We start from the raw sequence: 14,189 nt of genomic DNA on the forward strand, positions 1-14,189 counted from the left end.
TATATCCCTTTTTCTCTGATCTATACAGGGTGGAATAGTATGCTATAAATTGGTTCTCTATCTCTACCTGATCTGTTAAAGGGGAACTCCACAAAAGGAAAACTGTTTTTCTATTAAAAGTACATTAAAGTTATATAGATGTGTTTATATAATGTTTACCATATCCGTGCGGTTCTGCCGTACTGGTAGCTAATTGACATCCAGGAATTGAAGAAAACTGGCGTCTGTTCCAATCCACATTGTCTCCTGCTCCCACTGCTCTACCCCCTTTGGAGACAAAGATTCCATGCCTCTGTCTCACATTGTGTGTGTTCACCATCTCTCACAAGCCAGAAGCAGGTGCTGCAACTTTACTGATTGTGCAGTAGTCTGCAGTGACATTAGGGCTATGTTCACACATGTTGGAGTTTCATTGCAGTACTGCAGCATCTGCTCAAAAATGATGCAGTTACACAAATTATGCTAAATGGCACAGAGGATAAGAGCCGGCACTGCCAATCCCACGCGGACAAAAAGACAAGGCATAAACAGTCTATCCCATGTAAAACATAATACCGTAAAGTCCTTATTGTGGGGCTCGCTAAACTTAAAAGATAAAAGATGCTAGATCAGACATGTCAAACCTCTGGCCTGCGGTGCTATTATTTTTGGCCCGCCACACTATTTTACTCTTGTATTAATTCTGGCCCGCCAACATCACAGATTATAATATAGGAGGTCTGAACAGCCGCTCAGACCTCCCATATTATAATCTTGTAGGCCGCAGTATGTAAGAAGCGTCTGGCTCCGGAAACACGATGATGCCGTTGTGCCCGTCCTGCACTGGAAACGCGATGACGTTGACATGCGCCTCCCGCACTGGCTGGGGTCGCAGGAAGGGTGAGTCTATGGGGGAGGGCTGGATGCTCCATAAGAGGCTATGGGGGAGGGTTGGCTGCTCCATAAGAGGCTATTGGGGAGGGCTGGCTACTATAAACTAGAGTTTTGGGGAGGGCTGGCTACTTCACAAGAGATTATAGTGGAGGGCTGACTACTGTATAAGAGACTATGGGGGAGGGCTGGCTACTATATAAGAGACTTGGGGAGGGCTGGCTACTTTATAAGAGGCTAAAGGGAGGGCTGACTTCTATATAAGACTATGGGTGAGGGCTGGCTTCTATATAAGAGACTATTGGGGAGGGCTGGCTACTACATAAGAGGCTATGGGGGAGGGCTGGCTACTATATAACAGGCTATTGGAGAGGACTGGCTTCTATATAAGACTATTCGGGAAAGCTGGCCTCTATAAGACACTATTGGGGAGGGCTGGCTTCTATATACGAGACTATTAAGGACTGGCTACTATATGGGGCACTACTGGGAGGGCTGGCTAATATATGAGACATTTGGGGGGTGACTATTATATGGGTCACCATTGGGAGGCTACTATGTGGGGCACCAATAGTAGGGCTAACTACTATGTGGGGCAATATTGGGAGGGCTGGTTACTATATGGGACACTATTGGAGGGGTTGGCTACTGCATAGGGCACAGTTATGGGATTACCTACTGCTTGGGGGAAAATAATGGGTAACCATTGGGGTTGGAGTTTTAACCATATCATAGCAATTTATCTTATCATTTATCATACTGCACAGTGCTGGGGGATGCACACCACTGACAGTGCCAGGAACACCGGACATTAATCTGACAGTGCCAGGAGCGCCGCATGCCCTCTTCAATAAACATCAAGGTCGGCCCGCGACTTAGTCTAATTTTTTAATTTTGGCCCACCGTGTATTTCAGTTTGACACCCCTGTGCTAGATCATAATATGTACGTGGAGAAGAGAAGGAAAAAAATAAACTCAAAACCTTCCCCCCACACACACACACACAAAACATCTTTGGTTAGAAAAAAAAAGTATTCTGAGCTTTTTCTGTAAAATATAGTGAAAGATTCCTGTGCTTCTGTCAAATTTTCCATATTCTGTTGAGTTGGAGATCCTCCATCTGTTCTGCCCTATCCTTTAGTTCCCTTTCCTGGTCAGAATTTTTTTTTTTTTTACTATGGATAAACCCCTTATTAACCCCTTAAGGACCGGGCCTGAAATGGCCTTAAGGACCAGAGCAAATTTTATGAATTTGACCAGTGTCACTTTATTCATTAATAACTTCGAGATGCTTTTACCTATCCGGCTGATTCTGAGATTGTTTTCTCGTGACATATTGTACTTCACATTTCTTGTAAATTGGAGTCGATACTTATAACGAATCTTTATGAAAAAACCCAAAATAGGGTAAAAAATTGTGAAAAAATGCATTTTTCCAACTTTAAAACTTTTCTGCTTATACAGAAAATGGTTATACCACATAAATTATATATTAAATAGCATTAGCAACATGTCTACTTTATGTTGGCAGCATTTATTAAACTATATTTCATTTTTTAAGACAATAGAAAGCTTAAAACATTAGCAGCAAATTTACAAATTTTCAGTAAAATTTCAAAATCAGATATTTTTAGGGACCTGTTCAGGTTTGAAGTGTATTTGAGGGGACTGTATGTTAGAAAGCCCCACGAAGCATGCCATTTCAGAAACTGCACCCCCTAAACTCTGTAAAGCACATCCAGAAAGTTTTTTAACCCTTTAGGGGAGTCACAGAAATAAAAGCTAATTGTGTAAGAAATTTGAAAATTTTAATTTTCTGTGCAGAGATTTTATTGTAATCCAATATTTTTCAGAATTATAAACTTATTACCAGAGAAATGCACCCCAATATTGATTCCCCCATTTCTGCAGTTTATAGAAATACCCCATATGTGGCCCTATTGCGCTATTTGACGCAACCACGAGCCTCAGATATAAAGGAGCGCCTAGTGAATTTCAATGGCTCCATTATATTTAGTCATTTCTGACTGTACCACTTCAGGTTGGCAGAGGCTCTGGGGTGCCAAAACCTAAAAAAACACCCCTAAAGGGACACCATTTAGAAAACTACACCCCTCAAGGAATGTAACAAGGGGTGCGGTGAGCATCTGGACCCCACAGGTGCTTCACAGATTTTCCGAACAATATGGCGTAAAAAAAAGACAAAAGTATTTTTTACACTAAAACGTTGTTCTAGCCTTCAATTTTTCATTTTCACAAAGGGATAAAAGGAAAAAAAAAACACAAAACATGTAGCGCAGTTTCTCCCGAGTACAGAAATATCCCACATGTGGACATAAAGTGCCAAGAGGGCGCAGAACGAGCCTCCAAAGGGAAGGAGCGCCAAGTGGCTTTTGGATTTCACTGGAATGGATTTCAAGGGCCATGTCGCATTTACAGAGCCCTCGTGCTGCCAAAACACTGAAACCCCCCCACAAGTGACCCCATTCTGGAAACTACACCCCTCAAGGACTCTTAACAAGGGGTGCAGTGAGCATATGGACCCCACTGGTGACGGGCACAAGTGTGTAAAAATGTGACGTGAAAGTGAAAATTTTCATTTTTTCACTTTCACGGCACAAATGTGCCTGTCATCAAGGGGTCCATATCCTCATTGCACCCCTTGTTAGATTCCTTGAGGGGTGTAGTTTTCAGAATGGGGTCACTTGTGGGGGGTTTCCAGTGTTTTGGCAGCACGAGGGCTCTGTAAATGCGACATGGCGTTCATCATCCATTCTAGCCAAATCCAACCTCTAAAAACCAAATGGCGCTCCTTACCTTCGGTGGCTTGCCCTGCACCCACATAGCAGTTTATGTTCACATGTGGAGTATTTACGGACTCGGGGGAAATTGCTCTACACATTTTATGTTTTTTTTCTCTTTTAACCCCTTGTGAAAATGATAAATTCAAGGCTAGACCAACATTATAGTTTAAAAAATTTATATTTCATTTTCACGCCACATTGTTCCACATTTGTGCCCGTCACCAGTGGGGTCCATATGCTTGTTACATTCCTTGAGGGGTGTAGTTTCCATAATGGGGGTCACTTGTGGGGGGTTTCAACACAGGGGCTAAACTTGCAACACAGGGGCCTTTTAAATGCAACATTGTCCCTCAAAATCCATTCCAGCCAAATCCAGCCTCAAAAAACCGAATAGCGCACCTTGTCCACATGTGGGGTATTTCCGTACTCAGGGGAAATTGCTCTACACATTGTGTTTTTTTTTATCTTTTAGCCCCTTGTGAAAATGAAAAAATCAACACAAGATCAATGATTTAGAGTAAAAATTAAAAAAAAATTACACTGAATGTTGGTCTAGCCTTGATTTTTTTTTTCCATTTCCACAAGGGGTTAAAATATAAAATAAAAGCAAAACGTGTAGGGTAATTTGCCCTGAGTACGAAAATACCCCACATGTGGACATAATGTGCCATATGGCAAGCCCCCAAAGGGACAGAGCGCTATTTAGAGGCTGGAATGGAGGATGGAGGCCATGTCGCAATTACAAAGCTCCTGTGCTGCCAGGACAGTAGAAACCCCCCACAAGTGACCCCATTTTAGAAACTACACCCCATAAGGAATCTAACAAGGGGTGCAGTGCGCATATGGACCCCACTGGTGACGGGCACATATGTAGAACATGTGCCGTGAAAATAAAAAATACCATTTTTTCATTTTCACGTCCCAAATGTGACCGTCACTAGGGGGCCATATACCCGCTGCCCCCCTTGTTAGATTCCTTATGGGGTGTAGTTTCCAGAATGGGGTCACTTGTGGGGGGTTTCTACTGCCCTGGCAGCACAGAGGGTTTATAATTGCATCATGGCATCCTCTAATGGGAATGGCGGCCATACCTATTTAGCTGGGGAAAAGGGACAATTCTAATTTATTTGGGGGTATTAGGCCAATTATTAGTTTATAAGGTTGAAAATGACAGGTGTCCATCAAATTCAACCTGTGTTGATCCAGAGGAAGGCAAAAAAAAAAACCCTCGTAAGGAAGACGACAGTAGCCTCATCACTGGGAAAAAATTCCTTCCCGACTCCAGAATAATCCCCGGATCAACGTGACCCCTGAAATAGGAATAAGGGACAGAATTTAGAATATGTGGAACCCCAATGACATGTGGTACGCCTTGAAGCGATCCAGTATGCAGAGGCCGGGGTGATCAGGACAGGTGTCACACTGGAAAATGGCGTCCTTCCTGTTCCCCCTGTTACGCCACACTCTGCACTTCTTCTGGGGTCTCCTGTTTTCCAGTGTGGGGGACGTCACCTGGAAAATGTTGCCCTGGTGCGAAACGGGGTCCTTCATATCCAGAAGCGCTGGGTCCGCTCCATGGCTGCAAAATATTAGGGCTTTATTACTGCTTCTGATATGTTTGGATCGTGCCGCAAGCTACAGTAGCTCGGGCAGCAAGGGAGCGGAAGAGGGGGTGCTGGTATAAAAGTTATCCCCGTACAGGTGGTAACCTTTATCCAGCAGTGGGAAGATCAGTTCCCGAACGATCTTCCCACTAACTCCGAGGATGGGGGGCATCTGGGGGCTGGATTCGGGTGTCCCATTCCTTCATACACTCTAAGGGTACGTGCACACTGTGGAATGGCAAAGGATAACCCTTTGTGCATTCCGCAGCTGGCACCCACCGGCGGATTGATGCGGGCGTGCGTCTCTGTCCGTGTCATAGACTCCATTCTATGCACGGGCGGATTCCGCTCTCCATCCAATGTGTTCATTCTTTGGACGGACGATGGAATCCGCCCGTGCATAACATGGAGTCTATGACACGGACGGACACGCGCGCCTGCATCAGTCCGCCGGTGGGTGCCAGCTGCGTAATGCACAAAGGGTTATCCTTTGCCATTGCGCAGTGTGCACCTACCCTAAATCTGTAAGTGTACCCTGAGGTACTCTCACAGAGTTTGTAGAATTTCACGCCATACCGTCATCTCTTATTGGGACGGTACTGGCGGAAAAGACGTGTCTGGGGGGCAGTGTACGCTACGCTACCTTGCAGATACGTCATTGGATGATGAGGATGAGGATGAATGGAGGAACGAAGTATCCCCCCATTCATCCTCACTGGCTGTTTCGGTGTCGGAGGCAATAATAACGTATGCGTCCGATACCGAAAACACGCAGAGGGCCACTTTTATATAGGGATTGGTATATGGGGTATGTAGTGGTGTAGTGTCAAACTTTATTCAATGTAGTGTGGTGTACAGGGGCGTAACTAGAAATGGCTGGGCCCCATAGCAAACTTTTGATTGGGCCCCCCCCGCCCACCCCCTCTCGATCGACCACTACGCCATAAACACACTCAGCTCTACACAGGTCCTGTACACCATATAAATTACAGTACAGTTATATCAGGTGACTTACAGGGGACGTCTTCTCTGATCAGAGTTCTTCCCTTTTCATTTTCTTCTCCATCTCCTTCTCCGAGCCACAAATCCACAGAATCTGCCAGAAAAACATATTATTCTCCTCACACTGGCACCATCCTCATCTCTCTATACTGCACATCTGCATTGGCCCCTTTACACCCTCATTTAGTGGGAAGGCTGACTCTATGTGATCCCATTTTATTATATGGCCCTCCTCTCTGTCGCCCCTCCTTATAAATAGCCCCCTTATGTTGCCCCCCTTATAGAAGCCCCCCATGCTATCCCCCTTATAGATGCCCCCTCTCCCCCTATATTGTCCCTTTATAGATGTTCCCCTCTCCCCCAATGTTTTCCCTTTATAATATCCCTCTCCCCTATGTTGTGCTCCTCTCCCCTATGTTGTCCCCTTATAGATGGCCCCCTCTCCCCCTATGTTGCCCCCCCTTATAGATGTCCCCCCTCTCCCCCCCTTCCTTATAGATGGCCCTCTCTCCCCCCCTCCCTTATAGATGCCCTCCTCTCCCCCCTCCCTTATAGATGCCCCCTTCTCCCTCCCTTATAGATGTCCCCCTCTTCCCCCTTCCTTATAGATGTCCCCCTCTCCCCCCCTTCCTTATAGATGTCCCCCTCTCCCCCCTTCCTTATAGATGGCCCTCTCTCCCCCCTTCCTTATAGATGCCCCCTTCTCCCTCCCTTATAGATGTCCCTCTCTCCCCCCTCCCTTATAGATGCCCCCTTCTCCCTCCCTTATAGATGTCCCCCTCTCCCCCCCCTTCCTTATAGATGTCCCCCTCTCCCCCCTTCCTTATAGATGTCCCCCTCTCCCCCCTCCATTATAGATGCCCCCTTCTCCCTCCCTTATAGATGTCCCTCTCTCCCCCCTCCCTTATAGATGTCCCCCTCTCCCCCCCTTCCTTATAGATGTCCCCCTCTCCCCCCTTCCTTATAGATGTCCCCCTCTCCCCCCTTCCTTATAGATGTCCCCCTCTCCCCCTCCCTTATAGATGCCCCCTTCTCCCTCCTTCATAGATGTCCCTCTCTCCCCCCTCCCTTATAGATGCCCCCCTTCTCCCTTATAGATGCCCTCCTCTCCCCCCTTCCTTATAGATGTCCCCCTCTCCCCCCCCCCTTCCTTATAGATGCCCTCCTCTCCCCCCTTCCTTATAGATGTCTCCCTCTCCCGCCTTCCTTATAGATGTACCCCTCTCCCCCCTCCCTTATAGATGCCCCCTTCTCCCTCCCTTATAGATGTCCCCCTCTCCCCCCCTTCCTTATAGATGTCCCCCTCTCCCCCCTTCCTTATAGATGTCCCCCTCTCCCCCCTTCCTTATAGATGTCCCCCTCTCCCCCCTTCCTTATAGATGTCCCCCTCTCCCCCCTTCCTTATAGATGCCCCCTTCTCCCTCCCTTATAGATGTCCCCCTCTCACCCCTTCCTTATAGATGCCCCCTTTTCCCTCCTCCCTTATAGATGTCCCCCTCTCCCCCCTTCCTTATAGATGTCCCCCTCTCCCCCCTTTCTTATAGATGCCCTCCTATCCCCCCCTTCCTTATAGATGCCCTCCTCTCCCCCCCTTCCTTATAGATGCCCTCCTCTCCCCCCCTTCCTTATAGATGTCCCCCTCTCCCCCCCTTCCTTATAGATGCCCTCCTATCCCCCCTTCCTTATAGATGTCCCCTTCTCCCCCCTTCCTTATAGATGTCCCCCTCTCCCCCCCTTCCTTATAGATGCTCTCCTATCCCCCCTTCCTTATAGATGCCCTCCTATCCCCCCTTCCTTATAGATGCCCTCCTCTCCCCCCTTCCTTATAGATGTCCCCCTCACCCCCCCCTTCCTTATAGATGCCCTCCTATCCCCCCTTATAGATGTCTCCCCCTCTCCCACCTTCCTTATAGATTCCCTCATATCCCCCCTTCCTTATAGATGCCCTCCTATCCCGCCTTCCTTATAGATGTCCCCCTCTCCCCCCCTTCCTTATAGATGCCCTCCTCTCCCCCCCTTCCTTATAGATGTCCCCCTCTCCCCCCTTCCTTATAGATGCCCTCCTCTCCCCCCTTCCTTATAGATGTCCCCCTCTCCCCCCCCCCTTCCTTATAGATGCCCTCCTCTCCCCCCTTCCTTATAGATGTCTCCCTCTCCCCCCTTCCTTATAGATGTCCCCCTCTCCCCCCCCTTCCTTAAAGATGCCCTCCTCTCCCCCCCTTCCTTATAGATGTCCCCCTCTCCCCCCCTTCCTTATAGATGCCCTCCTCTCCCCCCTTCCTTATAGATGTCCCCCCTCTCCCCCCTTCCTTATAGATGTCCCCCCCTCTCCCCCCTTCCTTATAGATGTCCCCCCTCTATCCCCTTCCTTATAGATGTCCCCCTCTCCCCCCTTCCTTATAGATGCCCTCCTCTCCCCCCTTCCTTATAGATGTCCCCCTCTCCCCCTTCCTTATAGATGCCCTCCTCTCCCCCCCTTCCTTATAGATGTCCCCCTCTCCCCCCCTTCCTTATAGATGTCCCCCCTCTCCCCCCTTCCTTATAGATGTCCCCCTCTCCCCCCTCCCTTATAGATGTCCCCCCTCTCCCCCCTTCCTTATAGATGCCCTTCCTTATAGATGCCCTCCTCTCCCCCCTCCCTTATAGATGCCCCCTTCTCCCTCCCTCATAGATGTCCCCCTCTCCCCCCTTCCTTGTAGATGCCCTCCTCTCCCCCCTCCCTTATAGATACCCCCTTCTCCCTCCCTCATAGATGTCCCCCTCTTCCCCCCTTCCTTATAGATGCCCTCCTCTCCCCCCTCCCTTATAGATGCCCCCTTCTCCCTCCCTCATAGATGTCCCCCTCTCCCCCCTTCCTTATAGATGCCCTCCTCCCTTATAGATGCCCCCTTCTCCCTCCCTCATAGATGTCCCCCTCTCCCCCCTTCCTTATAGATGCCCTCCTCTCCCCCCCTCCCTTATAGATGCCCCCTTCTCCCTCCCTCATAGATGTCCCCCCTCTCCCCCCCTTCCTTAAAGATGCCCTCCTCTCCCCCCCTTCCTTATAGATGTCCCCCCCTTCCTTATAGATGCCCTCCTCTCCCCCCTTCCTTATAGATGTCCCCCCTCTCCCCCCTTCCTTATAGATGTCCCCCCTCTCCCCCCTTCCTTATAGATGTCCCCCCTCTATCCCCTTCCTTATAGATGTCCCCCCTCTATCCCCTTCCTTATAGATGTCCCCCTCTCCCCCCTTCCTTATAGATGCCCTCCTCTCCCCCCTTCCTTATAGATGTCCCCCTCTCCCCCCCTTCCTTATAGATGCCCTCCTCTCCCCCCCCTTCCTTATAGATGTCCCCCTCCTCCCCCCCTTCCTTATAGATGTCCCCCCTCTCCCCCCTTCCTTATAGATGTCCCCCTCTCCCCCCTTCCTTATAGATGTCCCCCCTCTCCCCCCCTTCCTTATAGATGCCCTCCTCTCCCCTTCCTTATAGATGCCCTCCTCTCCCCCCTCCCTTATAGATGCCCCCTTCTCCCTCCCTCATAGATGTCCCCCTCTCCCCCCCTTCCTTATAGATGCCCTCTTCTCCCCCCTCCCTTATAGATGCCCCCTTCTCCCTCCCTCATAGATGTCCCCCTCTCCCCCCTTCCTTGTAGATGCCCTCCTCTCCCCCCTCCCTTATAGATGCCCCCTTCTCCCTCCCGCTTAGATGTCCCCCTCTCCCCCCCTTCCTTATAGATGCCCTCCTCTCCCCCCTCCCTTATAGATGCCCCCTTCTCCCTCCCTCATAGATGTCCCCCTCTCCCTTCTTCCTTATAGATGCCCTCCTCTCCCCCCTCCCTTATAAATGCCCCCTTCTCCCTCCCTCATAGATGTCCCCCTCTCCCCCCTTCCTTAAAGATGCCCTCCTCTCCCCCCTTCCTTATAGATGGCCCCCTCTCCCCCCTTCCTTATAGATGTCCCTCTCCCCCCCTTCCTTATAGATGTCCCCCTCTCCCCCCTTCCTTATAGATGTCCCCCTCTCCCCATCCCCCTTATAGATGCCCCCTTCTCTCCCCCCCCCCTCCCCCCCCCCCCCCCCCCCCCCCCCCCCCCCCCCCCCGGAAAGCAGGTTTAAAAAAAACAAACAAACTCACCTTACAACGCGCTCCCCCGTCGAGCCTTTTTCCTGTCAGTCCCCCGTCTGATGCGCGGCTGCCGGGGGTGTCGCGTCCTATCATAGAGCTCTCTGTGGGCTTGTGCTGCGGCCGCGACTTCCGGCACACAGAGAGCTCTATGATACGCGCGCTGCCGGGGATAGGACGCGACACCCCCGGCAGCCGCGCATCAGACGGGGGACTGACAGGAGAGCTGTCGGTCGGTCCCATGCTCCTCCTGGCTCAGTGACTCCTTTTCCCTATGGTTGGGGAAAGGAGTCGCCGGGTTAGGAGGAGCACGGGACCCGCGTCACGGGCCCCCTGATGCGGCGGGGCCCCGTAGCAGCCGCTATGGCTGCTACGGCTGTAGTTCCGCCTGTGAATAAAGTATGATTAATAAAGTATGAGCCATTTTTTAATCATGGCTAACACACTGTACCTATTCAATACATTAGCTCCCATTCCATTGCGCACTCAAAGTTTCAATAATAAGACATTGCTGCCATCTAGTGGAAGCTGTGTATATGGCATCACAATAGTCTGACACATAATTCCAATGATGAGGTACTGCTACCATCTGGTGGAAACAAAATGTATTACAGGTCAATTACCCATAACGCTCAGCAACCTGCAAGAGAGGCTTGAACAATTATAGAATAAAACACATACTGTAAATCATGAACTCATGACAAGCCATATAGATGATGATAACATATGGTAGGACATATACATTTATGCATTACAAAAATATTATCAGCAATAAACTACAGCAGAGTGTCTGACAAAATTTTTTTTTTTAATAAGCTGTCATATCAGCAATATAGTGAACTACAAGCATGTACCTACATAGAGTACAGTTGTATGTTTGTCAATAAATTGCTAGTGCTAGGCAAAAGATGTGTATAACGATGCCAAGATATAAGACCTGAAGTATAGCCACTTAATGACAAACCAATGACAAACAAACCTGGATCGTGCGCTAGTATACTGGAATATTACTAAAAAGATAAAACATTAAAGTAATATTAATAACATATGAGCCATTTTAAAATCATTGCCAACATACTGTATCTATTCATTACAGTAGCTCTCATTCCATTGCGCATGCAAAGTTTCAATAATAAAACACTGCTGCCATCTAGTGGAAGGTGTGTATATGGCATGACAATAGTCTGAAACATAATCCCAATGATGGGCTACTGCTGCCATCTGGTGGGAGTAATATATATTACGTAACCAGTTTACAAATATGCTCAGCAAACTGCAGAAAAAGCACTTCAAATCCAACACATAATATAAATACTGTACACTATCTATGCATATAATTAGTAGTCTTCACAAGAGCTATAGATAAAAGAGAAATAAATCACATAACTAGTATATGATAATAACATCCAAAATGACAGATATACCATATTTATCCAAAAATAATACGCCCTCCTAAAATAAGACACCCCAACTACTTTACCAATTAGCCTTAAGTAAGGCATTCACCCGAAAAAGAGGCACCCCTAATCTAAACTAGGGCACCCCCCTAAAGTAAGGTGCCCCCCAAAAGTAAGGCTGCCCATTTCCACCCTCCACCACCCAGGACCAGGGGCGGTCTTGGTTTTTCTGGGGCTCCAAGCGAAGTTATGTCTAGGGCCCCCCCCCCTCGACACGCGTTCCAAAACAATAGACCACTGTGTGTTGACCCCAGTAGTATATACCCCTTGTGCGCTCCGCCAGTAATATATACTCCTTGTGTGCTGCCCCCAATAGTATACACCCCTTGTGTCCTGCCCCCAGTAGTATATACCCCTTGTTTGCTTCCTCCAGTAGTACATAGACCCCTGTGTGTTCCCCCAGTTATATATAGCCCCCGTGTGCTCCCCATAAGTATATAGACCTTCTGTGTGCTGCCCCAGTTGTAAATAGGCCCCCTGTGTGCTGCCCCCAGTTGTATATACCCCCTGTGTGCTCCCTCACCAGTATATAGGCCCCCTGTGTGCTCCCTCAGGGGTATTTAGCCCCCCTGTGTGCTTCCCTTACTTGGATATAGACCTCCTGTGTGCTCCCCCACTTGGATATAGACCCCTGTGTGCTCCTCCAGTAGTATATAAACCCCCTGTGTGGTTCCCCCAGTAGTGTATAGACCCCCTGTGGGCCCCACCAGTATTATACAAACCCCTTGTGTGCTGCCCCAGTAGTATATAGACCACCTGTGTGCCTCACAAGTAGTATATAGACCCCCTGTATGTTCCCCCAGTAGTATATAGACCCTCTGTCTACCCCACCAGTAGTATATAGACCCCTGTGTGCTCCCCCAGTAGTATATAGCCCCTGTGTGTGCTCCCCCACTTGGATATAGACCTCCTGTGTACTCTCCAAGTTGTATATAGACCCCATTCTGCTGCCCCAAGTAGTATATAGACCCCCTGTGTGCTGCCCCCAGTAGTATATAGACCCCTCTGTGAAGCCCCAGTAGTCTATAGCCCCCCTGTGTGTTCCCCCTGTTATATAGCCCCACTGTTTGCTCCCCCCATTTATATAGACCCCCGATGTGCGCTCCCCCAGTTAAACAGACCCCTGTGTGCTCCCCCTCACATATAGTATATAACACAATAAAACAAACACTTATACTCACCTGGGTCTGGGTGTCTCCTCTTCTCTTCACTCTTGTGGCCGCAGGAAGGGTTTTCCCTGCGATCACAAGAGGCCGCACTCCCCTTGTCCTGGCGCCGATGCTCCAGTGATGTCAATGGAGCACCGGCACCACAAGGACAAAGCTGCCACTTGTGACCGCAGGGAAAACCCTTCCTGCGGCCACAAGAGTGACTGACAGGAAGGGGGCCAATGTCTCCCGCCCTGTCAGTGCTGCTGCATGTAACTATGAGCGCTCATTACAAGTGCTCATAGTTACAGTTCCGATGGCAGCAGCGAGTGGGGCAGTGGCCCTGTCCAGTGGTCTTGAGCACAAGAGCGGGGCGTGGGGGCCCCCTGGATGTTGGGGGCTCCAAGCGATCGCTTGGGGTGCTTGGTGCCAAAGACCGCCACTGCCCAGGACTCACCTAATCCCCTCGTGGACCTTCACAGCCGGCGCCGCAGGCAGCTTGGTCCATGGCCCCCACCTCCTCCACACGGCAACGCCCTTCCCGAGACACAACACCGCATGACAACGCCTGTCGCACCGGTCGTTGCCCGTCCCACTGCTGATGCACTCCTGCAAGGATGTGAATATTCCAAGAAGGTCCAGAGGGGATGGCTGATTTCTCTTTCCCCGTCTAGAAGGAGAGAAATAAGATATACCCTGAAAATAAGATATAGGGGGAAATTTATCAAGGACTTTGCGCCTATTTTTAGGTGAATAATTGGATTTTTCACCCATTTTTGGTCTAATTTCTACTTATGAACCATTATTAGAAGGGCAAATATTTTTTAGATGCTACTTTTTTTTAATCTGCCCGTTTTGGAGAATCTGTGATTAGCGCCCAATTTATCATTTGGGACTTTTTAAAAAGTCACACAAACAGGTGCAGGTCTCTGTCTGGTCAGTATCAGGTGAATATGCTTGAGCATTTTTTGCATTTTTGTGCATTTTGTGAGACTTTTTACTTAGATACATTCACTAAGGCAGTGCTACATTTTAATAAATCAGTAAGAAAATACCGCACGGGGCGTCGACAGCTAGGGAGCACCGGTGGCACCTCCACCCCCTTGGACCTCACCTAACTGCGCGCTCCCCTGCCCGGCCGCCCGCCCCATCATTTGTGCCCCCGGGTCGGTCCCTCCGGGGGCGTTAAGCTGCTGCCGGATC

The sequence above is a fragment of the Dendropsophus ebraccatus genome, chromosome 4 (genome assembly GCF_027789765.1).
Source record: "Dendropsophus ebraccatus isolate aDenEbr1 chromosome 4, aDenEbr1.pat, whole genome shotgun sequence".
Taxonomy (NCBI): Eukaryota; Metazoa; Chordata; class Amphibia; order Anura; family Hylidae; genus Dendropsophus; species Dendropsophus ebraccatus.